The sequence below is a fragment of the Trachypithecus francoisi genome, unplaced genomic scaffold, assembly GCF_009764315.1.
Source record: "Trachypithecus francoisi isolate TF-2019V2 unplaced genomic scaffold, Tfra_2.0 Lachesis_group8, whole genome shotgun sequence".
Lineage (NCBI taxonomy): Eukaryota > Metazoa > Chordata > Mammalia > Primates > Cercopithecidae > Trachypithecus > Trachypithecus francoisi.
The window spans coordinates 106,166,292-106,190,712 of record NW_022681473.1 but is presented as its reverse complement, the minus strand read 5'-3'; the positions used below and the strand labels follow the sequence as shown (position 1 = coordinate 106,190,712).

Genomic DNA, 24,421 nt, shown 5'->3' with positions numbered 1-24,421 from the left:
AAGGATGAAGGGATGTAGTTAGAATGACAGTGACCCCCCACGCAGCTAGAGGACAAAGCCAGGCCCGTACTGAGAGACCAGAGGCTAAGGTTTCAAACTCTTCCATTCACCCTTTTAATAAGTGTTCCCCTCATAGGTCAGGCAGGCCCTGTGGGCTTCTGAGGTTTCTCCTTCGCTGGAGCCTTCCTGCTCAGGTAGATCAACTGGCTTATCCTGTTCCTTCTTCTCTCCCACTGCCCACCTCACGTCCACCTCCTACCAGGAGGCTCTGCGACCTTCTTCCTCCATAAGAAGAGCCCCTCCATGCAATCACGGGTGCACTTACGCTCACACACACTTTCCCTTCCTCACACATACATAATCTCCCACACCAGACAGGGAGGCAGGGGCTCGCACGTTCCCACACGCCCTCTCTCTTCGCCCAAAGAGCTGCAGTCTCTCAGACCGTGGTGATGGCCTCTGAACGTCCACCCTCTCAGCCCACTCCGTTTTACCCGCTGATGTTACAGCTCAGGTCCGGGTTTGTCACTCCTCTGCTCAAAAACCTCCCCAGGCTCAACTGTGCCTATTAATAAGCACAGGTACATGGTGCGGGCACTCCAGGCTCAGCGTGACCTGGCTGCAGCCACCTCTGCAGGCACCTTCTCCAGATGGTCATCCGAAGCCTGCTACTGTCTCACCCTCTGCCTGAGCTCAGGCCCTTGCTGGAATGTGCCGAGTAGAGGGTGGCAGTCTTTGTAGACACACAAACTTGGATTCTAACCTGGATTCTGATGCTTCCTAGATTTCTTCACTTTCCTAAGCCTCAGTTTCCTTACCTGTCAAATGAGTGTGAGGACAGTATGAGGTGAGTCGTGCACAGGGCTCAGCATGCTGCCTAGCACAGAGTAAACACTCAGGAGATATCAGCTGCTGTAGTAATGGTAGTAATGACACATTGCTAGCATTATTCGAATGGCATTATTATTGTGATGTCATCCTTCATGGCTCCTCCCAAGTGTTGATTCTTTCAGGTAATTCTTCCATATTCCCAATAAACAGGCATTAAAATTCCCAATAAACATACTCCTCCTATATCGTGAATGTCCTGTTCGTTCTTCCGTGAGAGCACGCACCTGCATTTTAGCTGCGGATGGACATGCCGTGCCCCCCGCCCCCCGCACTCCACTGCACCTCCTCTCAATGGCAGATCTGTTCTCCCCACAGTGCCTGGCACAGTGTCAGACACATGGAGAAAGCCCAGTGAGCAGCGTGTATGCTGTGACACGCATGAGGAAGAGTCCTCACCACCAGGAGGTGTGGACACCCGGTTGCCCTTCCCGGCTGTCTCCCAAGCCCCGGTGCACACCATGCGTTCCCAAGATGCACATCCCTTTGTTACCATGTGTCATCTCACTCTCCCAGTTGCTTTGCTAGAGTCTGGAAACTAAGAATTTGACCCCATCTGAGGTCTGAGAGATGCTTAAAAGCTGAAGTCAAAGGAGAGAGGCTGATTCATCACAGCATTTTGATAGTTGGGATTTGACAGAGGCCCAGAGGTTAGAAATGAGGCAATGGAGGATGGAGGATACCGAGAAAGTTTTAAATGCCTGAAAAATTCCCTACAGATCCTTTGGTTGTTCTGAGCTTAGGATGGATTCGACATAGAGGGATAATGATGCTGAAGTGTCCATTCATTCACACATCAACATTTATTGAGTGGCTGCTGTGCTCAGTGCTGTGGATCCAGAGATGGCCAGGGTGTGCCTGTGCTCCCAGGGAGCTGTGGTGTGATGGGGACATACACTGGTGACAGCCCTACGTGGGAAGGGATGTGGGCCTTGGCTCTCTGGGGATGAGGATGCACTGGGGGAGGGAGGGGAGAATGTGTTTCTTGCAACAGAGACAGAGTCAGGTCAACAGACCTCTCCTCCAAAGACAGAGTCAGGTCAACGGCCCCCTCCTCTAAAAGTAGAGCACGTTTCTGGGTATCCAGGCCCGTGGGTCAGGGTTCATCTTCTTGCCACTTCTACCCCTAAAAGGGAGACAATATGAAATTGTACAAAGTGCCCTGTAGGCTGAAACACGCAGGCCAGAGCTGTTCTTCTAAAGAGGTAGGCAGAGAGAGCCTGGTGCTGTGGCCTGGCTGTGGGCAGGGTGGCGTGGGCCTGGCTTCTGGGTTCCTGGCCCTGGCAGCTGCTCTGGGTTTCTGTGTCTGCTGCCGGGACTGCTGTCTGTCCTGTCTTGAATGGGCCTTTGTCAGCAGGTGTGTGGGGGAGGTGATCCCATCCTGGCCTGATGCCATCACGCCCTGCTGGGGCCCCAGCCTGTGGATTCTGTGCAATACCACTCGCCATTCAGACTCTCTGGAGCCAGACCCAGATTTCCTGGGGAGCCAGAGGGGCCTCAGCCCCTGTGCTGGCAGGCAGGAGGCCTGAATCCCACTCTAACTCCCTCTGGACAAGGCACGGCATTGGCCTGTGCCTGAGTTGGCCTCGCAGTACTGTTCTGTGTGCCTGCTTCTGAGGGCTGTTGTGAGAAGTCCATGGGTGATGGCTGGGATGCCACAGTGTCACGGTTGTCAGTGACGGTGAGGTGACAGAAAGACCTGGGAAGGGAACTGGGGCCCCAGGGACCAGGCTGGGGCCATGAGAATGGGACTGCCCCAGTTCAGAATATCTGATGTGGGCAGAGAGGGCCAAGGATGAGGGGATGTCTTTGGAATGACAGTGACCCGCATGCAGTTGGAGGACAAAGCCAGGTCCGCACTGAAAGACCAGAGGCTAAGGTCTCTGTCTCCACCATGCCTCTGCTCATGGTCCAGCTTGGGATCTTTCCAGGGAGACTTCCAGAAAACAGGCCTGGGTTTGTGATTTGTGAATTCTGTTTCTGTTTCTAAGGGAGAGGTCTTACTTCTTTTCACCGCAGTTATTTTTTCTCTCTCTCTCTCTCTCTCCTTCTTCCTCTGTCCAAGTTTCTCTTCCCTAGAAGGAACTTCATGTTTTCATGTTAACGATAAAGGTGCCTCCAGGTTAAAGTAAGTCCCCTGCTATATGACAAAGAGAGTTTTGCCTCCACCCTGTGCAGCTGGGCTGGGTTGGGTCTGGGCCGGTTGAGTCCAGGGGACCTGACAACTCGGCCTTGGTGCCCTAGCGGTGGGAGTGTCCCTCTTCCAAGAAAGAGGGATGGAGGGGCAGCATTCCAGCCATTGGGCTACTGAAGGCGCCTGACAGGAGAGGGAAAGGCCACCCTGGGAGGTGTCAGCCACAGTGATGCGCTGGGCAGAGGTGCACTGTCCTGCTCCTAGACTGTCCAGCTGCCTTCCTGGCAGCTTGGGGAATTCAGCAGTGTCTGCAGCCTCCTTGAGCCCTGGACTGCTAGAATTTCACCACCCTCTGCTCTGTCCTTTCCTTTGCCAGGCTCTGAGTCCAGTCTCCTCGTGGCTCCTCTCTGGAACCTTGCTGACTGGGCGGGGACAGGCAATCACTTCAAGTTAGGTGATTTAACAATAATTGATGCTTAATTGTTTATTTGATGGGCATTTAAAATGCAAATTGAGGGAACTGGGTGCATTTTCCACTGATGGATCTGTGGCCTCTGGTCGACCCAAAGCACTTGTTTTAAAAGGCAGCTTAAAAAGCCCTTGATGGTTGTTTGTTTGCTCTGTGGCTCTGAACCAGAGAAGCCCAACTCCTGTTACAGATTCATCAAAGCCAGGAAAGCGAGCAGGCGCCTTGTGCTCGGATGAGGTTGAGGATTGCTTTTGTTTTTAACTGAATTTTTGAATTTTTATTATTTTTCTAAGAATAGACTATCTTTTTAGAACGGTTAGATTTACAGAAAACTTGGGCAGATCGTATGAGTTCCCATTTTCTCCCCCGGCATGCAGTTTCTGCTATTATTACCATCTTACATTAGGGTGGTACATTTGTTACAATTGATGAACCAATATTGGTACAATAATATTGACTACCATCGACACTTTATTAAAATGTTGTTCGTTTGTACCTTACGTCCTTTTCCTGTTCTAGGATCCCATCCAGGATACCACACTCCGTTGAGTCGTGCCTCTTTAGGTGCCTCTGGGTTGTGACCGTGTCTCAGGCTTCCCTTGTTTTTGATGACTTTGACAGTTCTGAGGGTCACCCGTCAGGTGTATTGTAGGATGCGGCCCTGTTGGGATTTGTCCGACGTTCTCCTCATGATTAGACTGGAGTGATGGGTTTTAGGGAGGAAGATCACAGAGAGAAAGTGCCGTTTTCATCAGATCACACCAAGATGATACAATCAGCATGATTCATTGCTGTTGACGTTGACGGGACTGGGTTTTCCATCCCTTTCATGCCCCCTACGCAGCACAGTTTCAAGGCCTGGTGATTGGAGCTGTGTTCTCTTCGCTCCATACCAATCCATCAGCCAGCACTTTCGGCCGCCCTCACCATCCCGGGTGAGGACAGATCATGGGGTAGCACAGAGACTTTTCCGATAGGAGAATCTTAATGAAGTGAGCATGAGACAGAATATGCTGTGTGCCAAATTAGTGCCAACAACAGGCAACAGGCGCTCTTGGAGTCTGGAGAAAGGGGTCTACGTGGAGTGGCAGCTGGACAAAGATAGCATTTATTAACCTTGGCTGCATATCAGAATGAGTGGGGGAGAGTCTCAAAATTACCGATGCCTTGGCTACACCGCCCGGGTTTAGAGCTGAGCGTGGTTGAGTTGATTTCCAGGCATCTTTTTTCTTTTCTTTCTTTCTTTCTTTTTTTTTTTTTCTTTCTGAAGCTCTTCATGTGATCCTAAGATACAACCAGGGTTGAGAACTGGAATAAACAAGGAAGGGAAGGGTATTTAAGTAGAAGGAACAGAATATACAAAGGCACGCAGTTAGAGACACACATGGCAGAAGATGGAAAGTAGACCATCTTAGCTGAAAATAATGAGAAGATACTGGAGGGATAGAAGAGAGGTACACTTAGAGGTTTTCATATGCCAAAAAGAAGTTTGGATTCTGAAAAACTAAATAGGACATAGAGGCACCACTGAATGCCTTCGAGTTTGGGAGGGAGGTATTCAGAATACACTTTAGAAAGGTTAATCCTGCAGTAATCAGTGTCCAGGACAGAGGGGAAGGAGGAGGTTAAAAATGGGTCCAGCTACTGCACTATTAGGTAAGTTACCCGGAGGAGTGATGGAAAGGAAGTTCCGATTAGAGAGATATTGCAAGTGCAAGCATGGCTAGGACTTTGCCACAGATGCAGTGTGGAGACGGGAAGGAGAGAGGAACCCCTGGAAACTTGGTGAGTCCGTAAGCTCTGTCAGGCAGGGAGGCAGGGACTGTGTCTGTCTTGCTCACTGCAGTGCTCTCAGTGTTGAGTCAAGTGCCTGGAAAACATTAGGCCATCAATAAATATTTGTTAACTTGGTTACTGGAAGGATAAGGGTGCCATTGTTTCCAAAATTATACCTTGTTCCAAAAGTACTCTCTTTCTCCCCCAGTTTCTCCACCTAAATGCAGGCAAATTTCTCTGCTGTGGAAAGCAATCTGATGAAATAACTCAGACCAAGATATAAATGACTGTTAGGATTGGGAGTATTTCTCTTGTAGTGATGTCGTGACATTTAAACGTCTCTCCTAGGGAAGAATTGTTGTGGAGGCAGATACATTTTTGAGTAGGGGTGGCCTTTATCTCGATTCTACACCCTCATCTAATTCTGAGCCATACCAGAAAAAAACGTGATCTGCAGTTTTGCAGCCCACTGGTGAAAAGCTGCCGGCTAGTAGTTCTGTTGGCATCCACCATGAGCTGAGCTCCAGTGGACAGGATAGCCTACAACTGGTCTGGGACTCCATCCAGTGCTCAGCATAAATGCACTGGTATTGTGCTAGGCAAGGTGCAGCAGGGAACCCAGCAGCTGTGAGTTGGACACAGAGGCTGAGAGGGACACAGGAGTGTGCTGATGCCGAAGCTCAGCTGAGAGTGATGGGGCATCACTGGGAACAGCTGGGATCCAACAATGGGTAGCAGACTTGCCACGACCTCTCCTCTTAACAGTCCCCAGGGTCCCAGCCTTACCCCAACCTCAGTCATAGTCAGCAGAACAGAGTTGGGCAAGAAAATGTGAAAGGGGGAAAAAGGGGATAATGCATGCCAAAGTTTGAAAAGCTGTATTTTGGGTTATTCTTCCCTGGCCTGGGTAAGAACACCCTCATCAAGTAAGCCCAGCTTGGTCAGGAGTTAGGCTCAACTTTTTTTTTCTCATCACCTATACCCATTTTTCCCCCCAGTTTTTTTTAGTATGGTAAAATACACATAACATAAAATGTGCTATCATTTTTAAGTGTACATTTCAGCGGCGAGGCAAGTATATCTATATTGTGGAACCATCACCACCATCCATCTCCAGAACTCCCCTCCTCTTGTGAAACTGAAACTCCATACCCATTAAACACTCACTCCCCATTTCCCCCTTCCGGGAGCCCCTGGCAACCACCATTCTCCTTTTTGTCTCGGATTTTGATTACTCTAGTGCCTCAAAAAGTGGAATCATACGGTACTTGTCCTGTGACTGGCTTATTTCACTTAGCATCATGTCCTCAAGGTTCATCCATGTTGTAGCTGGAACCAATAGGGATGTGAAAAGATGCTCAGCCCCACCACAGGCACTCTTTTTTTTGTTTTTTTTTTTTGTTTTTTTTGTTTTTTTTTTGTTTTGAGATGGAGTCTTGTTCTGTCGCCCAGGCTGGAGTGCAATGGCACGATCTCACTGCAACCTCCACCACCCGGGTTCAAGCGGTTCTCTTGCCTCAGCCTCCCAGGTAGCTGGAACTACAGGCACACACCACCACGCCCGGCTAATTTTTAGTATTTTAGTAGAGATGGAGTTTCACCATGTTGGCCAGACTGGTCTCGAACTCTTGACCTCAGGTGATCCACCTGCTTTGGCCTCCACTTAGTGCTGGGATTACAGGCGTGACCCACCATGCCTGGCCAGGATGCTCAGTGTCACCACAGGCACTCTTATGTTCCTCCTCAGCCTCTGTCCGTCTCACAGCTGCTGGGCACAAGATTCATCCATGTGTCAGAATTTCCTTCCTTTTTAAGGTTGAAGAATATTCCTCTATGTGTATATACCACGTTTTGCTTATCCATGAATCCACCGATGAACACCTGGGTTGCTTCTGTGTTTTAGCTATTGTGAATAATGCTGTTGTGAACATGGGTTTACAAATATCTCTGCAAGGCTCTATTTCCAATTCTTTTGGGTATACATCCAGAGGTGGAATTGCTGAATCATATGGGCATTCTATTTTTGATGTTTTAAGGAACCACTCTACTGTTTTCCCCCGTAGCTGTGTCATCTTACATTCCTAGCAACAGTGCACAATGGTTCCAATTTCTCCACATCCTCACCAACACTTGTTATTTTCTTTCTTTCTTTTTTTTATAGTAGCTATCCTAACGGATGTGAGGTGGTATCTCATTGTAGTTTTGATTTGCATTTTCGTAATTATTATTGAGGTTAAGCATCGTTTCATGTGCTTATTGGCCATTTGTGTACCTTCTTTGGAGAAGTGTTAGTTCAAGTTATTTGCTCATTTTTGAATTGGATTGTTTGCTTTTTTTGTTGTTGCGTTTTAGGAGGTCTCTATTAATTCCTTATCAGATGTATGATTTGAAAATATTTCCTTCCATTCTGTGGTATTTTTACTCTGTCAATTGTGTCTTCTGATGCACAACATTTTTACTTTTTTATAAAGTCCAATTTTTCGGCCAGGTGTGGTGGCTCTTGCCTGTAATCCCAGCACTTTGGGAGGCCGAGGCTGGCAGATCACGAGGTCAGGAGTTCAAGACCAGCCTGACCCACATAGAGAAAACCCTGTCTCTACTGAAAATACAAAAATTAGCTGGGTGAGGTGGCGGAAGCCTGTAGTCCCAGCTACTCGGGAAGCTGAGGCAGGAGAATTGCTTGAACCCCGGAGGTGAAGGTTGCAGTGAGCTGAGATTGAGCCATTGCACTCCAGTATGGGCAACAAGGTGAGACTCCATCTCAAAAAAAAAAAAAAGTCCAATTTGTATATTTTTTTGTTTTGTTGGCTGTGCCTTTGTTGTCATATTTAAGAAACCATTGCCAGATCCAATATCATAAAGCTTTTGCTGTGTTTTTTTTGAAGAGTTTTAAGTTTTAGGTTTTACGTGTAGGTCATGGATCCAGTTAGGTTAAATTTTGTGTATGGTGTTGAGTAAGGGTCTACCTTTATTCTTTTCCATGTATGCATCTGGTTTTCCTGGCACTTACTTGTTGAAAAGACTGCCTTTTCCCCATTGAATGGTCTTGGCACCCAAGTCGAAAATCTTTTGACCACACATGTGAGGGTTATTTCTGGACTTTATCCTATTCGGTCGGTGTATATATGTCTGTTCTTATGTCACACACTGTTTTGATACTGTAGCCTTGTAGTAAAATTTGAAATCAGGAAGCTTGGGTCCTTCAACTTTGTTCTTTTTCAGGATTTTTTTGGCTATCCAGGGTCCCTTGAGATTCCATGTGGATTTTAGCACAGATTTTTCTATTTCTACAAAAAAATGTCATCGGGATTTTGATAGGGATTGCATTAAATCTATAGATCATTTTGGATAGTATTAATTTCTTTAAAATGTTAGGTCTTTAAATCTACAAACATGGACTATTTTTTGCGTTTATTTACATCTTCTTTAATTTATTTGAGAAATGTTTCTATTGCATGAGTTTCTCATGTTCTTGGTTAATTTCTAAATATGTTATTCCTTTTGATATTATGATATGGAATTGTTTTTTAGTTTCCTCTTCAGATTTTTTTACCGTTAATGTATAGAAATGCAATTGTTTTTTGTGTGTTGACCTTGTGTCCTGCTACATTGCAGAGTTTATTAGTTCTTACAGTTTTTATGTGTGATCTTTAGGGTTTTCTATGTATAAGATGATACCATCTGTGAACAGAGATCATTTTACTTCTTCCTTTCCAATTTGGATGCCTTTTACTTATTTGTTTATTTTGCATAGTTGCTTTGGCTAGGACTTTCAATACTGTGTTAAATAGAAATGGTGAAAGTGGGCATCCTTGCCTTCTTCCTGATGTTAGAGGAAAAGCTTTAAGGCTTTCATCATTGAGTGTGATGTTTGCTGTGGTTTTTTTTGTTGTTTGTTTGTTTTGTTTTCTGTTTTTTTTTTAACTTATGACTTGTATTATGTTGAGGTAGTTTCCTTCTATTCCTAATTTGTTGAATGTTTTCCTCATGGGAGGATGCTGATGTCAAATGCTTTTTCTGCATCAATTGAGATGATTGTGTGGTTTTTTTTTTCCCTTCGTTTTGCTAATGTGGTATATTATATTGATTGATTTTCATATGTTAAACCATCTTTGCATTCCAGGAATAAATTGGGGCCTCCGATTTTATTTCCCTTAGTCCCTGCCCATTTCCACATGTGCCAGGGAGGCAGCAAGGAAGAGTGGAAGGTATGTAGCACCAGCAGAATTAGTGACAGTTCCAGGTATGCTTTTGTTAGCTGTTGGGCCTTGGGCAATAGCATAAGCCTGAGCCTCTCTTTTTCTAATCTGTAAAATGGCAGTAATAACCAACATCCCATGGATGTTGCTTTGAGCTAATGCTTGTAATGTTGTCTGGTGAATAAGGTGTTTTATAAATCATTGGTGATATTAACACTATCACACCATCGTCATCATCATCGTCCTCATCATCATCATCATCCCCTTTGACCAGTGTGGGCAGGGAACAGGAATATGCAACATGTAAGACATAGCAGCTCCCCTTTCTGTTTGACAGTCACAGATAGACTGAAGGGCCCAACAGCTAAGAGTCCCTATCTTGATATATCTTGCTGTGACCTCCTCAACCCAAGCAGAGTAACAAGGCCATCTTAGGAACAGCACTTTGGTTTTGCAGGAGTCCATTTGGCCCTGCCTGTGTGTGTCAGGGCCCAGCCCTTCTCGAGAGATACCCTGAAGGGGCCCTTTGTGGGAGGCAGTGACTTCTCCTTGAATGACCTTGGTGAAGGAAGAAGATTGGGCATGATGACCAGAGGAGGTGGCTGAAGACCTTGTGGGCTGGGCCTTGGTCTGGGATAGCCGCAGGCTCCTGGTCTCTGTCCAGCAGAGACACTGTGTCTTCTGGGCAGCAGCCCTGTAGCCAGGGAAGGGCGTGAGATGTTTTCTCCTAGGAACAGCAGCTGTCTGTTGACTTTGCCTTCTCAGACCCTGCCCTGGTGCATTTTCCTGTCTCTGCTTTTTGGCACATCTGTGTGAGTGGGGCACACAGGGCATGGTGGAGGCACCCAGGGCAGCCAAGGCCTCAGAGGGAGGAGGATGACTTGAGGCCTTGCTGGATGCTTCCTCCAAAGCCAATTCTCTTCTCTCAGCAGCCTCCACCTCTCCTGGCTTCACCACCTGTGTCCCTCCTTCCCATTTTCCAGCTCAGCTTCTGCGGGGACTTGGCCCCTGGGCCAGCCTCTCCCATCCCGAAGCTTCTTTCTGTCTCTTTCCTTTGCGTGCCTCTGCCACTTCCTCCGGGGCATCGCCTTTTCAGTTTCTCCTCCTCCGGGCTTTCCCACCTCTCCTGCTGCCTCGTGTCCTCTGTCTGTCTTGCTTCTGTGTCTCTCATGGGGGCACCCTCAGTTTGGGCCTGGGAAGATGTGTCCCTTGCTTCAGCTGTCCCAGCCAGATGTGTCCTCCCTGGGCCACCTGTCTACAGCTCTGGATGACATAGGCTGTTTGTCTTGAGGCAGGAAAAGGTAGTGGCCGGGAGCTGGTGTCAGGTGTGGGCCAAGGCACCTCCACACCCTGTGACTGCATGAGGACCCTGGAGCCTTCCAGTGGTTGGAGGACAATGTTAGGAGGAAGGAAGGGAAGGGGGAGGAAGTCACTGCAGCCCTCTCCCTAGCCCCCATCTCTGTTTCTCTTTCCATTTTCCTGGAAAAGGTAGAAATGAAGGAGGAAGCCAAGGACAGAGCTGGGGAGTGACACAGTAATGATACTAACAGGTGATGCTTCTCCAGCAGTTGCTATTCCCCAGGCACTGTACCCAGCTCTGTCCACAGGCCGTCTCTTTTCATTGCAAATGACAGCAACAGAACTCCTTCTAGTTTAGGTGAAGCAGGGGTATATACAGTTTACAGAGCCAGACTCAGAAAGGGCGGAACCTCTGGTTTGGGAACACTGGAGCCTGAGGCACAGCTAGGAAGCTTTCCGGGCCCCTCCTCCCTGCCTCTCTCCCCTGCCAGCTCTGTACCTGTCAGCTGCTGGCCGACTTCTCCCCCAACAGACTCCTCCTCCTCCCATCCAGCAGGACGCTGAGGTCTTTTCTGCTGTGTCTTTTAGCTACAGGAGAGGAACTGAGATTGGCAGGCTCCTGTAGACCAGCAGGGTTGGAGTAGGGGCGGAGCAGGCTCCCTTCCGAAAGGGGAGGCCATTCACAGAAGAGGGGACTGATGTGGGCACAAAGACCACCTCATCCGACCCTCACTGCTCCCGAGATGCATGCTTTTACTCCCGTCTTGCAGGTGCAGAAGCCAAGACTCTGAAAAGCCAAGTAACGCTCCCGAGATCACAGAGACACGAGTGGCAGAGAGGAGGGAGAGCTGAGTGCTCAGAGCAAGGACCCTGGAGCCAGGTTGCTTGGGATTGAATCTAGGCTCTACTACTTTCTAGCTCTGGAATTTTGGGCAGGTTACCTAACCTTTCTGGCCTCAGTCTGCCCATCTCTGTAAAGGGAATGGTCATAATAATAGCTGCTTCTTAGGACTAGGGTAGAATGAGTTATATACGTAAACCATTTAGAACAACACTTGGCATGGTATGAGCACCTTATGAATGTTACATATTGTTATCAGAGTGTTTTGCAGTTTACAAAGAACCTTCACACGTATTTTCTCACTTGACCTTGATCATAGCCCTGGAAAGTGGACAAGGGAATGGACTGACAGATGCTGCACTGATTCTGTGCTGCCTGCACCCCATGCTCTCACCCTTGGCCTAATCAGCTGCAGGTTCTGCAACCTGTTTTAAAAAATCCCTCACCCGAATAAACAGCTCTCTGTCCAACAAGGGAGTATCAGTGCTTTCTCAGGGGTAAGCTGGCAGGATTGTACATTCTGCTGTCTCTCTAGCGCATGAATATGTATGAAGCTAGAGATGCTGGGAGCTTGGTTGGTAAATGTTCATCCAGAGGTGGGAGCCCCTGCATTGTGACTCTGTGCAGAACTGGTTGGACTCTCTCGGGTAGTTGTGTCTTGCGGCCTCAGCCTGCAAGGACTGGGATGGGAATGAGAAAACAGGGTGGCAGCTACCTAGGGAAGCTGGGCCCTTCAAAGAACCACAGTGCAGGTGGTCCCTCACGGCTCTTTGCCCCCAGCTGGATGTGATCCCTCGCTGTGAGGTGGGGCCCGAGGGCTGGAGTTTGGGGCTGGCTCTGGGATCGAAGGAAACCCACTCATAGCAGAAAAGCTCCCTGCCCTCCACCAGCAGCCAGGCAGACAGAGCAGGGCTGAAGTCCAGAATCCTGCACTTATCCTCCAGGGCACCTCTCTTTCCCTGCCTCAGTTTCTTTCCCTTTAAAATGCGTTTGACGATAACAAAAGACCTTCGGCCGACATGAAGCCCAACTCCTCACTCTCTCACACAGCAGAGCAAGCAGGTGATGAGAACAGGCCTTTCCCGTGACCCCAGCTGTGCGGTGAGGGTGAGCTTGGTGCAAGTGACTATCGCTGTAGCGTGGATCTGAGTAGTGTATGACCAGACTAAGGATGAAAACAGGGAAGCCCCGGACTAAAAATTATCACAGACAGACTGGTCAGATGTACTGGGAGAGAGGTGGAATCTTTCTATTCCTAAGACCTTAGCAAGTCTCACTGGGAGGAAAATAGGGGGAGGGCAGTCTGACTGATTTGTGGCTAAGCAAGAGCTTTTGGAGACAAGGGACTGGCTCCGAAGGCTGTTTAAGGCCTCCTTAGGTCTTGGAGTTCATGAAAGGGCCACAGGTGCACATTATCAGTGTGCATATACCATCAGGTTATGTTTAAGGATGAAGTGAGAATAAATATTTAAATCACTAAGAATAGTGCCTGGCCTGTATCGTTTGTCGTGATTGCAATTATTACCTCTTGTATCCAATACAGACCCCCAGACTGGGCCTCAAGTGTGGGTTTTCATCTCACAATTTTTAGTTCCTCTTAGTTTCTTCTGTGGCATCCGTAGAAGGGCTCCTATGATGCAGGCGGACCTCTGTGTCCAGCCTTCAGATTCAAGGCCGCTGCCTTGGGAGTGTGCAGTGTGAGTCAGAGGTGGGCTTTGTAAAGGCACAAGGAGCTCCAACCCTGGACCTCCCTCCTCAGGGCATTCACATTCACCACCCAGTGGCTCCACAGTGTCCTGCCAAACTGGGTGTGGCTGGACCTGGGGTCCGGACACACTGGCTTGGGGCGGGAGTCTTGCACAGTGCTAGGAGGCAGGAGCTGTATCTTGTAGCCCCATGAGCAAACGGACTTTTGAGCAGCCTCCCAGAAGGGGTTGAAATTGATGCAGAATCGGCCGGGTGTGGTGGCTCACATCTGCAATCCCAGCACTTTGGGAGGCTGAGGTGGGCGGATCACCAGAGGTGATCACCCCGGCCAATATGGCGAAACTCCGTCTCTACTAAAAATACAAAAATTAGCTGGGTGTGGTGGCTCGCACCTGTAGTCCCAGCTACTCAGGAGGCAGGAGAATCGCGTGAGCCTGGGAGGAGGAGGTTGCAGTGAGCTGAGATCACACCACTGCACTCCAGCCTGGGACACAGCGAGACCGTCAGAAAGAAAGAAAGAAAGAGAGAAAGAGAGAAAGAGAGAGAGAGAGAGAGAGAGAGAGGGAGAGAGGAAGGAAGGAACTGAAGCAGAATCGACCCTCCGTTTTACAAAAACAGGGGATGAACCTGAGCCATGGCTCTGAGTCCCTGTGGCTTGGGAACTTTGACAGGAGAGTGTTTACGGCACAAAGTTGGGGGTGTGAGGCTGGGTGTGGCCCTTACCCCTGTTTCCAAGCTGGTGGTCACACGGGACCCAAGGTGAGGGGAGAAAGCAGCCCTGACATGGAGCGGGAGTGAGGGGTGCTGGGCTCAGCCAGGAGGGACCCTGGGAAAGTCCCCCTGGAGCTCTGCTGGACATACATCCCCCAAGTGGATGATGACTGTCCTTTTGTCCTTCATTTTCCTTTTGATCCTGCAAGAGAACTTCAGCCAGAGCATCTGAGATGGGAAGCAGAAAAAGGATGGGCAGTTTGGAGAGGAAAAGCACAGCTGTGTGTGAGTGGGGAGGTACTTTGGTTGGATGCCAAGGGCACCCGGATGCCCCAGCCTGGATGGGAAGTAGGGAGACGCTGGAGTGGGGCTGGGGTGGGGTGCCAGGGAAGATCAAAGAGAAGAATATCCAGCCTCTCTAATACTGAGGCCTCTCTGGGATTCTTTATCATTTGTCTGAAAGCATTATGAGGCTTCATTTCCCATAAAAATAAAACACATTCCAAAGCCAAGCCAGGGGTTTGGGCATTCTCTGCTGGTTTGTACTGACCACTCCCCCAAGTCCCATTCATGAGCATGGAGAATAGAGAACTGACGGTAAGGCTGATAGAGTGCAGGCGCGGCCCTCTCATGGAAACAGAGGGCTAAGGAGGCCTTAAAAAGCCTTCGGAGCCAGTCCTTTATCTGCATGAGGTCTTGCTTAGCACAAATAGATCGGACAACTCTCCCCGTTTTCCTCCCAGACAGTAAGACTTGCTAAGGTCTTAGGAATATAAAGATTCCTGGGCCGGTTGTTGTGGCTCATGCCTGTAATTCTAGCACTTTGGGAGGCTGAGGTGGGCAGATCACGAGGTCAAGAGATCGAGACCATCTTGGCCAACATGGTGAAACCCTGCCTCCACTAAAAATACAAAAATTAGCTGGGCGTGGTGTCACGTGCCTGTAATCCCAGCTACTCGGGAGGCTGAGACAGGAGAATTGCTTGAACCTGGGAGGTGGAGGTTGCAGTAAGCCAAGATTGTGCCACTGCACTCCAGCCTGGGCTACAGAGCGAGACTCCGTCTCAAAAAAAAAAAAAAAAAAAAAAAAATTCCACCTCTTTCCCAGTACATCTGACCAGTTTGTCTGTGATAATTTTCAGTCTGGGACCTCCCTGTTTTCATTCTTAGTCTGACCTTACGCAACGCAGATCCATGCTGCAGCACTAGCCACCGGCACCAAACTCACCACGTCACCCGGGGATAACGGGAAAGACCTGTTCTCATTGCCTGTTTGCTGTCCTGTGTGAGAGAGTGAGCAGTTGGGTCCCATTGCCTCCAGAAGACCCATTCTAGACGTGGTTCCATCCCTTGCCTTCCCTGAAGCCAGCACTGTCCCCTCCCATCTCCAGTCCAAGGTTGTTTTTCAATCCAAGGAGGCTGTCAGTGGCTTCCCTCCTGCTCTCTCGTGTCCCTGGCCACCCCATTCCTGCAGGGCCTTGCCTTCTTCCCTGGCTCCAGTCGGGCTGCCCCACTTCCCTTTGGCATTGCTCAGCCTTCCTTTCCTCTGTTCCTCCTGGCCGCTGCTCTGCCAGCCCTGTCCTGCCCACCTCCCAATCCCAGCACATCAAAACAGCAGTCAGGAGTGGGAGGTGTATGTTCTGAGCCCTGCCCCGCCCCTGAATAACTGGATGAATCAGATACCTCATCTCTCTTTGGACCCCAATTTTCACAAATAAAAAGCAGGAGCCCAATCACTGTAACCGACTGTGATGAATTGTGTGATACTAACTCCAGCTGGTAGACCTCACATCTTGGTTATACTCAATATATACACAGTCGAATCTTTTTTTAATAGACTTCTTGGTTGCAAAGATCTAGATACGTCATAGGCTAAATCATATCCCTTGGCATATAATAATAGTCTAGGATAACCAGTTAGACTAAACTGTGGGGCCTAGGCATTCTGTGACCCCATCAAAGGCCCCATTCTGGGATGATCTGTCTGAAGTGAGACCTCATCTTTCTTTGGGGCATCCTGCTAAGACCCAGGCCCGGTGACCCCTCAGGGCTTGTCATCCGTGGGCTGAGCCTGCAGGAAGGCAAGCAGGTGGGATGCCAGGGGAGGCGAGTGAAGCTTCGGGAGCAGGGGGAGGGAGGGATGAGGGTGAGATAATGAAGTTTCACTGTAATTTGGAGCCTCTGCATTTTCAAGGGAGGTTGTTTCTGAGTTATTTTCACAATGGAACTGGGTATTCTGATCTACCTCACTGCTGTGTGGAATCAAAAATAATAGAGCATGTTGCTATATCATCAACTAGTGGCTTCTCTTTCTGAGCAGTTTTTACCCAGCAATTAAGTGAAATTATGTGACTCAGTATGGGAAGATAATTGCCGGAGAAACTCTTCTGATTGCTTTCTCCTGCACATGCAGCCAGCAACCAAGCAGGAGGATCAGAGAGGAAAATTAACATGGAAGTGCTGCTGCCACCCAAAACCTCAGCTGCTTGCCAATGTGGAGATAAATGAGAGCATGGAAAGGAGAGGAAAAATGAGCGGAAATGGAATTTGTTCTCATAATACACTCTAGAGGAGGCAGCAACGTGTGATTGGTTCCCTTCTCCAGATGGGGAGAGTGATCCAAATGGTCTAGAGGGGAAGAGTTGGGCAGCAGGAGAGAGAGGCAGCCAGGGAGTCCCCCACTCCAGCAGTGATGATTTCTCAGGCCCCCTTTGCCGGCGAGCCAGGTCCTCAGGCCCCCCAGGCAAAGGTCCAGGGCCCAGTGCCCATGCAGCAGTGCACGCCCTGTTCCTGTGCCCTCTCCACTCACTTCAGCCTTGGATCTGCCTCCCCCAGTGACTCCTCCTTCCTCTCTTCCATCTACTCCTTAGACTCTCTTGCCCGGAACTGAGATTTATCATCGCCAAGCCTCTTATCCTCCCCACCCCAGCCAGCCTCCAGCAGCCCAGCTTCCTCCCTGGAAGGAGGGAGAAAGGAATGTGTGGTCACTGGGAGGGTGGGAGGTGCGGAGGGGTGGTATATGAGACGGAAGGGAAGCCAAGCTGGGTGCAGCAGTGAGACAAAGGCATTCTGTGGCCCTTCAAAGGTTCTGTGTGTGTACTTGGTCATTCGACTCAGGGGCAGCGCCAACAGTATCACCGAAGAGATTTTTAAAAATGGGTTTAGGGCCCACCCCCCCAGTCCCCAAGGGGGCCCATGCTGAGGTGTGGTTGATGTAGCCCAGGCTGGGACAGCAGCTTGGAGTAGAGAATTGGTCACTTTTCAAATTTGTGACAGTATTTCTTTTCACACTGTAACTTGATCAGAAATATTTTCTTTAGAATACAAAGGCAGGTCTTAACTCTTTAGCTTGGCACTCAAGAGCCTCTGCAATCTGATTCCAACCCTCTTATCTGAGTTCTCACCACCTACCCCATCATGCTTTACTCCAACTGGGTTGTTCACTGTTTTGGAAGGTATCTTACACTAGAAATGGCAGCTACTTGGTAGGTTGCTGTCACAGCTCCTCACAGGCAATGCAGACATTACTGGTGGATAAAGGCCATCTCCTGTTGGACCTCATTTGGGGAAGCCACTTTGGACAGCTACTACTGAATGAAATGCCTTAAGGCTCAACTTGAACTGATCTTGAACTTGAACTGTATCTCATTTGTTATTCCTACTTCCTGTTTCCCCTCTCACTGCTTTTGCTCATGCTGTCTTCTCTGCCGGAATGCCTTTCCTCTACTCTCTCCCTCACCCGTCTATCAAAATCCTACCCTGCTCTTAAGGTTCAGCTGGAATGTCAGTTCCTCCATGGAAACTTCCCTGGCTCCCTGTTGAGCTCTCTGCTCCCCTTCTCTCTGTCTTCTGGACTATTGTTGCATGGCGTCTCTACCTCTTGGGAAGTTCTCTTCATATTTGCTGATGGATCAGAGCCCTTTGCTGCCAAATCCTACCTCTCCTTGGTAGCTGAGGCTGTATCTTGTTCACCTACTTCTCCTTTGCAGAGCCCATAATAGTATGGCCCTTTCTAGCAGTTCAGTGTTTACTTGTATAATGAATTTGAACCTGAGAATCAATGGAGGTGATTGTTGGGGTTTGAAAGGAAGGCACAGCAGCAACCTGAACTGCTGCCCATTGTGCCTGGTGGCCCAGAGCTCTTGACATGTGCTTTCCCTATTCCCAGGGGCAGGAGGAGCCCTATTGCCAACACCACAGGCCCTCTTCCGGCTAGAGCTGGTCAAGAAGACACTATGGGACGCCTGGTCCATTTGTCCCTCCCTCTGTTGCCTCACATCCAATATTCACACCATGGCCCCTAAGATTTGAAGACCTTAATGTGTTGTTTCATCTTCCACATCTTGACTCCAGTCTTGCTCCTCACTGGCTGAGCAAGGAGCAGGTGTAATTTGGAGATGGGGCTTGGGCTAGGAAGTAGCAGTAAACTAGAGAAAGAAAGAGAGAAGGAGAGAGGGAGGGAGATGTTTTACAAATAGCAGATGCTCAAAACTTACTTTATTTCATACTTCGATTGAAGATATTCTAGGACTGTATGACTACCTGAATCATAAGGGGACTTTCCATTATAAAATAATTAATCCTGGTCGGGCGCGGTGGCTTAAGCCTGTAATCCCAGCACTTTGGGAGGCCGAGACGGGCGGATCACGAGGTCAGGAGATCGAGACCATCCTGGCTAACACGGTGAAACCCCGTCTCTACTAAAAATACAAAAAAACTAGCCGGCAAGGTGGCGGGCGCCTGTAGTCCCAGCTACTCGGGAGGCTGAGGCAGGAGAATGGCGTAAACCCGGGAGGCGGAGCTTGCAGTGAGCTGAGATCCGGCCACTGCACTCCAGCCTGGGCGACAGAGCGAGACTCCGTCTCAACAACAACAACAACAACAACAACAACAAAAATAATAATAATAATTAATCCCAGGTTTATTATTACACAGCTTGGTTTAAAGAAGGAATGAAAATCATCCAATCATAAGTCACTATTACTCTCCCTACACCAAATACTACCAAAAAGACAAAACAAAACAAAAATCCCGTGAGATAACTGGGCGAGGCATGGTGGCTCATGCCTGAAATCCCAACACTTCAGGAGGCTGAGCCAGAAAGATCACATGAGGTCAGAAGTTCGAGACCCAGCCTGGCCAACATGGTGAAACCCTATCTCTACTAAAAATACAAAAATTAGCTCGGCATGGTGGCGCATGCTTGTAGTTCCAGCTACTAGGGAGGCCAAGGCAGGAGGATCACTTGAACTCGGGAGGCGGAAGTTGCAATGAGCCGAGATTGTGCCACTGTACTCCAGCCTGAGCGACACAGTGAGACTCTATCTCAAACAAAACAAAGCAAAACAAAACAAAAACTAGCACTGGAGTATGTGAAGCATAGCCAGAACTTAAGCCATAGTTGCACTTAGAGTGAACACTCGTTGACATTACTGCATTCTGTAGGCTAATCAGCATTGAGCCCATCTAGGTTGGGAAGCCAAACCTGAGACTACCTGCATGAAGCCGAGAACCCTTGAGAGGGACTAAAGTGATCTCAGGTTGGTATCTGCTGCTCCCAGCCTGCCCCCAGCCATGAAAAAGCAAAACAAATGCTCTCTGAAAGAAAGTACCCCATTTTAGGACTGTCAGTTTCCCACAGATTAAAATGTAGCAAACATGAGCTCACAATCAAATATATTACCAAACACAAGACTAAACAAGTCACTGTGATTGAGAGGCACAGAAACAAAATGTAAATTTTGACCCCCAAGGATTTAAGAGTTTGGAACTATTAGATACAGAATATAAAATAACTCTAAGAAATGTTAAAATAATAAATGATGAGAACACAAAATGAGTGAACAACAAAGACTAACACAAATGACCAGGCAATTTCAAAAAGAACCAGATAGAACCTTTAGAAATTAATAATATGACCATTCAAACACAAAAGTAAACGAATGGGTTAAGCAGCAAATAAATACAATTAAAAAGGAAGTCAGAAAATGGAAAACAAATATGAAATAATTACCTGGAATGTAGCACAGAGAAACAAGGAAGTGGAAAATATGAAGGAGCAGTTAAGTGATATGGAGAATAGAATGAGGATGTCTAACCTGCTTCTAGTCACAGTCTCAGAAAGAGAAAATGGGAAGAATGGAGGAGAGGCCATATTTGAAGAGAGAATGGCTTAGAGTTTTTCATAACAATGAAAAGGATGAACCTATAGGTAAAGGACTTTCAAGTCTGATGAAATCCACAACAATCAGTTCTATGTTGTGTTTCAGACTTGCGATGAAACTCACAACAGCAAACACACACACACACACAATAAATAAATAAAAGGAGGTAGAGAAGAAAGATAGGACATCTATAAAGGAATGATGATATAAGCAGCAGACTTCTCAACAGCAATCATGGAAGCCAGATGGCAGTGGAATAACATCTTAAAAGTGCAGAGCAAAAATAATTATCAGCCTAGAATTGTGTACATAGCCAAACTACCTTTCAAGTATAGGATTGTATTAGTTTTCTACTGCTGCATAACAAATGATCACAGACTCAGCAGCTTAAAGCAACACATATTTATTATGTCATGGCTTCTTTAGGTCAGAGGTCTGGCACAGCTTAGCTGAATTTTCTGCTTCAGCATCACATCGAGCTACAGTGTAGGTGCTGGCTAAGGTTGTGGTCTGATAAGAGAATTGACTGGGGAAAGATCTGCCTCCAGACTCCCTCAGGTTGCTGGCAGTATTCATCTCCTTGTGGCAGAAGAACTGAGGTTCCCATCTTCTTGCTGGCTTCTGGCCAGGGGCAGCTGTCAGCTGCTAGAGGCTTCCCACAATTCCTTATCCTGTGCTCCTCTCCGTAGCCTGTCTCATGACATAACAGCTTGCTTTTTCAAGCCAGCAAAGGAGAAAATTCTCTAGCTCCAGCCTGCAAGATTGAGGCTTATATGCTATAATATCATCATCTGAGAGCTGTCCTTTTGCCACTTTTGCCACATTCTGTTGGTTAGAAGTATGTTGCAGCCCCTGCCAGTATTCAAAGGAAATAGATTACTGAAAGCCTTCAACACTAGAAGGCTGGAATGACTGGGGATGGCCTTAGGGTCTCTTGCCACAAAGGTGAAATGAAAACATTTCCAAATAAACAGAAACAGAGCTTCTAACGAACAGATCTTCATTAAAGAAAATTTTGAAAGATGTTCTTCAGGAATAAAGAAAATGGCTTCAAGGATGACTAACATTCAAAAACAATGGTGAGCAAATCAGTACATATGTTGTAAATTCATTATCTGTTGCTGCATAGCAAATTACTTCCAAACTCAGCAGCCTAAAATAGCAAACGTTTGATATTTCACACAGTTTCTGAGGGTACAGAATCAGGGAGAATCTTCACTGGGTTGTTCTGGCTCAAAGTCTTTCATGAAGCCAGAAGGTCTGTTTCCAAGCTCACTTATGTGGTTCATGGCAGGCTGTATTTCCTAGCAGTGCTTCGGAGGGAGGCCCCCACATGGGCCTCTCCACAGGAGTGCCTGAATATCCTTAAGACATGGCAGCTAGCTTGACTTAGAATAAGCAATCTGAGAGAGAGAGAGAGAGAGAGAAAGAGAGAGAGAGAGAGAGAGGCTGTGTTGTTTTTTATAACCTCATATTGAAAGTGACATACCATAACTTCTGCATATTTTACTGGTCATACAGACCAACCCTGGTGCACCATGGGAGGGGACTGTACAAGGATCTGGATACCAGGAGATACTGGGAGCTATTTTGCAGGCTGGTTACTACACACATGGTTGAATCCAAACAAACATAGTTTTCATGAAGTACAAATATTAGTATCTATTTTATAGAATTTTTAAAAGAACTGAAATATTGTCCAATAATATCATATGTATCAGGAATGGGGTGATTTGTATTTTTGTGTTTTCAAGGAGGATATTCTGCCTAATAACTACTATAGGTATTAACTCTGAATTTTTTAGTCTTTTTTACATTGACTACACATGGAAAAATTGCAAAGATAACCACTAAAAGTTTAAAATAGTTTCTATAATTTCTAAACCAGTAGAGGGAGAAAAGGAATAAGAAAAAAAAATAACTAGGCTAGGGGCAGTGGCTCATGCCTGTAATCCCAGCAGTTTGGGAGGCCAAGGCGGGCAGATCGCCTGAGCCCAGGAGTTCAAGACCAGCCTAGGTAACATAGTGAGACCCGCCCCCCCACTGCCAAAATAAAAATAAAAATAACTAATCCAAAAAAAAGAAAGAGCAGGGAAAGAAAAAGAAACAAGCACATTCCCGTAGGGAAAAAACAGATGGCAGAAAGCAAGCCAAATATATCAATAGTCACAATAAGTAAATTAAATAGGGTAAACTTGACAATTAATACAGAAAGCTTGACAATACAGAATTTTTCAAAAATCCAGCTCTTTGCTGTTTATGAGATGCACACACAACACATAAGGACACAGAAAGATAGAAAGTAACATAGAATTTAAGGCAGGGAGGATCACTACATAATTCTAGAAGACCCAACCCACAGGACAGTAACAGTTTTAAACTATCTGTTAGACTATTCTAAGAGACATGTTATCGGCCAGCTTCAGGTCTGTTGTGCCCACGCTCAGTAAATCTCAGTGAATCAATCACTGTGATACAGGTTTTGCAAAAGAGAAAAGATTTATTCAGAAGGCCACCAAGCAAGGAGGCAGGAGAACAGCTCTCAAATCCGCCTCCCCAAAGATAAGGCTTAGGGATATTTACTGGTAAGGGAAGTGGGGTGGTCTGAGGCATAGGGAAAGGTGACTGGCAGTGGGGAAAATGAAATGATAGATTCATTCTGAGCAAGCGTAGTCAGGGTTCGTGGCATTCCATAGGACATAAGTGCAGGAAATGGTGGCATTAGTGTGACCTGAGGGTGGAGTTTTTAGCCCTCTGATGTCAAAAGGCTACCCTCTGGGGCACTTGCACACGTCTGGTTGAAGGGTGAGTGGTCTCATCCTGTTTGAACAGGACAGGAGCTAGCCCAAATTCCTGAAAAACACCTGAAGTAACCATTACCCGGGTGGCCTGTGAATGTTATCTATAAAGTAACCAGTGAAGGTTAAGTTTCAGCATTCAGTGGCAAGGCCTTCAGCTACCACAGCCTTCAGCTTCATGGAAAAAGGAAAATAAAATAAAATAAAATAAAATAAAATAACAAAAAGCAAGCAACCAAAAGCAAACAGTGCAGGCAGACCTGATCAGATTAACCCCTTGGTTTCAAATATGGGGATACATTTATAAATCCTTCCACTTAGCACTAGATTTTAAAGTGCCAATCTTGATTTTTGGTAGGTGAAACAGTCAAAAAAAAAAAAAAAGAAAAAAGAAAAAAATTTAAACACAGTTGGTAATCTTAATTTATAGGCATATAGAACTTTCTTCCCAACCATGAAGGAATTCACAATTTTCCAAGCATACATGGAAAATAATTCTTTTAATAACTGACCATGTACTAGGTCATAAAGCAAGTCTCAATACGTTTCAAGGCATCTGTACATCATACAGACCATGTTTTCTGACCTTGGTGCACTTAAGCTAGAAGTCAATAACAAAAGCAAATAAAAATCACTGTGTATTTGGATACTTAAAACACATATTTCTTTTTTTTTTTTAATTATACTTTAAGTTCTAGGGTACATGTGCGCAACGTGCAGGTTTGTTACATATGTATACATGTGCCATGTTGGTGTGCTGCAGCCATTAACTCGTGGTTTACATTGAGTATATCGCCTAGTGCTATCCCTCCCCCGCCCTCCACACAATAGGACCCGTGTAAAACACGTACTTTTTAATGCATAGGTAAAGTAAGAAAGTGTAATGGAGGTTTAAAGTATATTGAGAACTAAACAACAATCCAACCATGATGGAGTACTTTCACCCCATTATAGAAGCTTTGAAGTGTTGTTTTTCATTATTGTTTAGTTCTTAGTATTATACTTTAAAAGCACTTAGAGGGAACATTGCAGTCTTAAATGCTTATATTGGAAAATAAGAAAAGCTAAATATTAATGAACTAGGTATCCAACGTAACAAGATAAACATAACAAAGAACAATAGAAGAAACCCAAAGATCGTATAAGGGCAGAATTAAGAAAATTTTAAAACATACAATAAAAAGAATTAACGAAACCAAGAGTTGGTTTCTCTGAAAAAACTAATAGCATCGTTAAACCTCTGGTGAAACTGACCAAGGAGAAAGGGAGTTGTCACAAGTAACATCAGGAATGAAGAAAACGGGCATAACTTTATGGCAATACATTTGAAAGCAGAAGAGGGAAAATGCCTTTAAAAATTATAACTCACTAAATTTATTAAAGAAGAAATAGGTATCTGGAGAGTGCCATAACCATTAATTAATTGAATGGGCCAT

The 24,421-nt window shown here is 46.7% G+C and overlaps 1 protein-coding gene across 4 annotated transcripts in view; it reads left to right on the top strand.

Moving 5' to 3' along the window:
- The window catches only part of FXYD6 (FXYD domain containing ion transport regulator 6), a 39,803-nt gene that overhangs the window by 4,384 nt on the left and 10,998 nt on the right, over positions 1 to 24,421 (top strand). For 2 of the 4 annotated variants that reach the window (XM_033203753.1, XM_033203752.1), the window contains one exon: positions 9,426 to 9,475. The exons of the other annotated variants lie outside the window; for them this stretch is intronic. The gene's annotated coding sequence lies outside the window, so the exon portion shown is untranslated. Of the gene's footprint in view, positions 1 to 9,425; positions 9,476 to 24,421 lie in introns of those variants that run through there. 4 annotated transcript variants of the gene reach the window in all.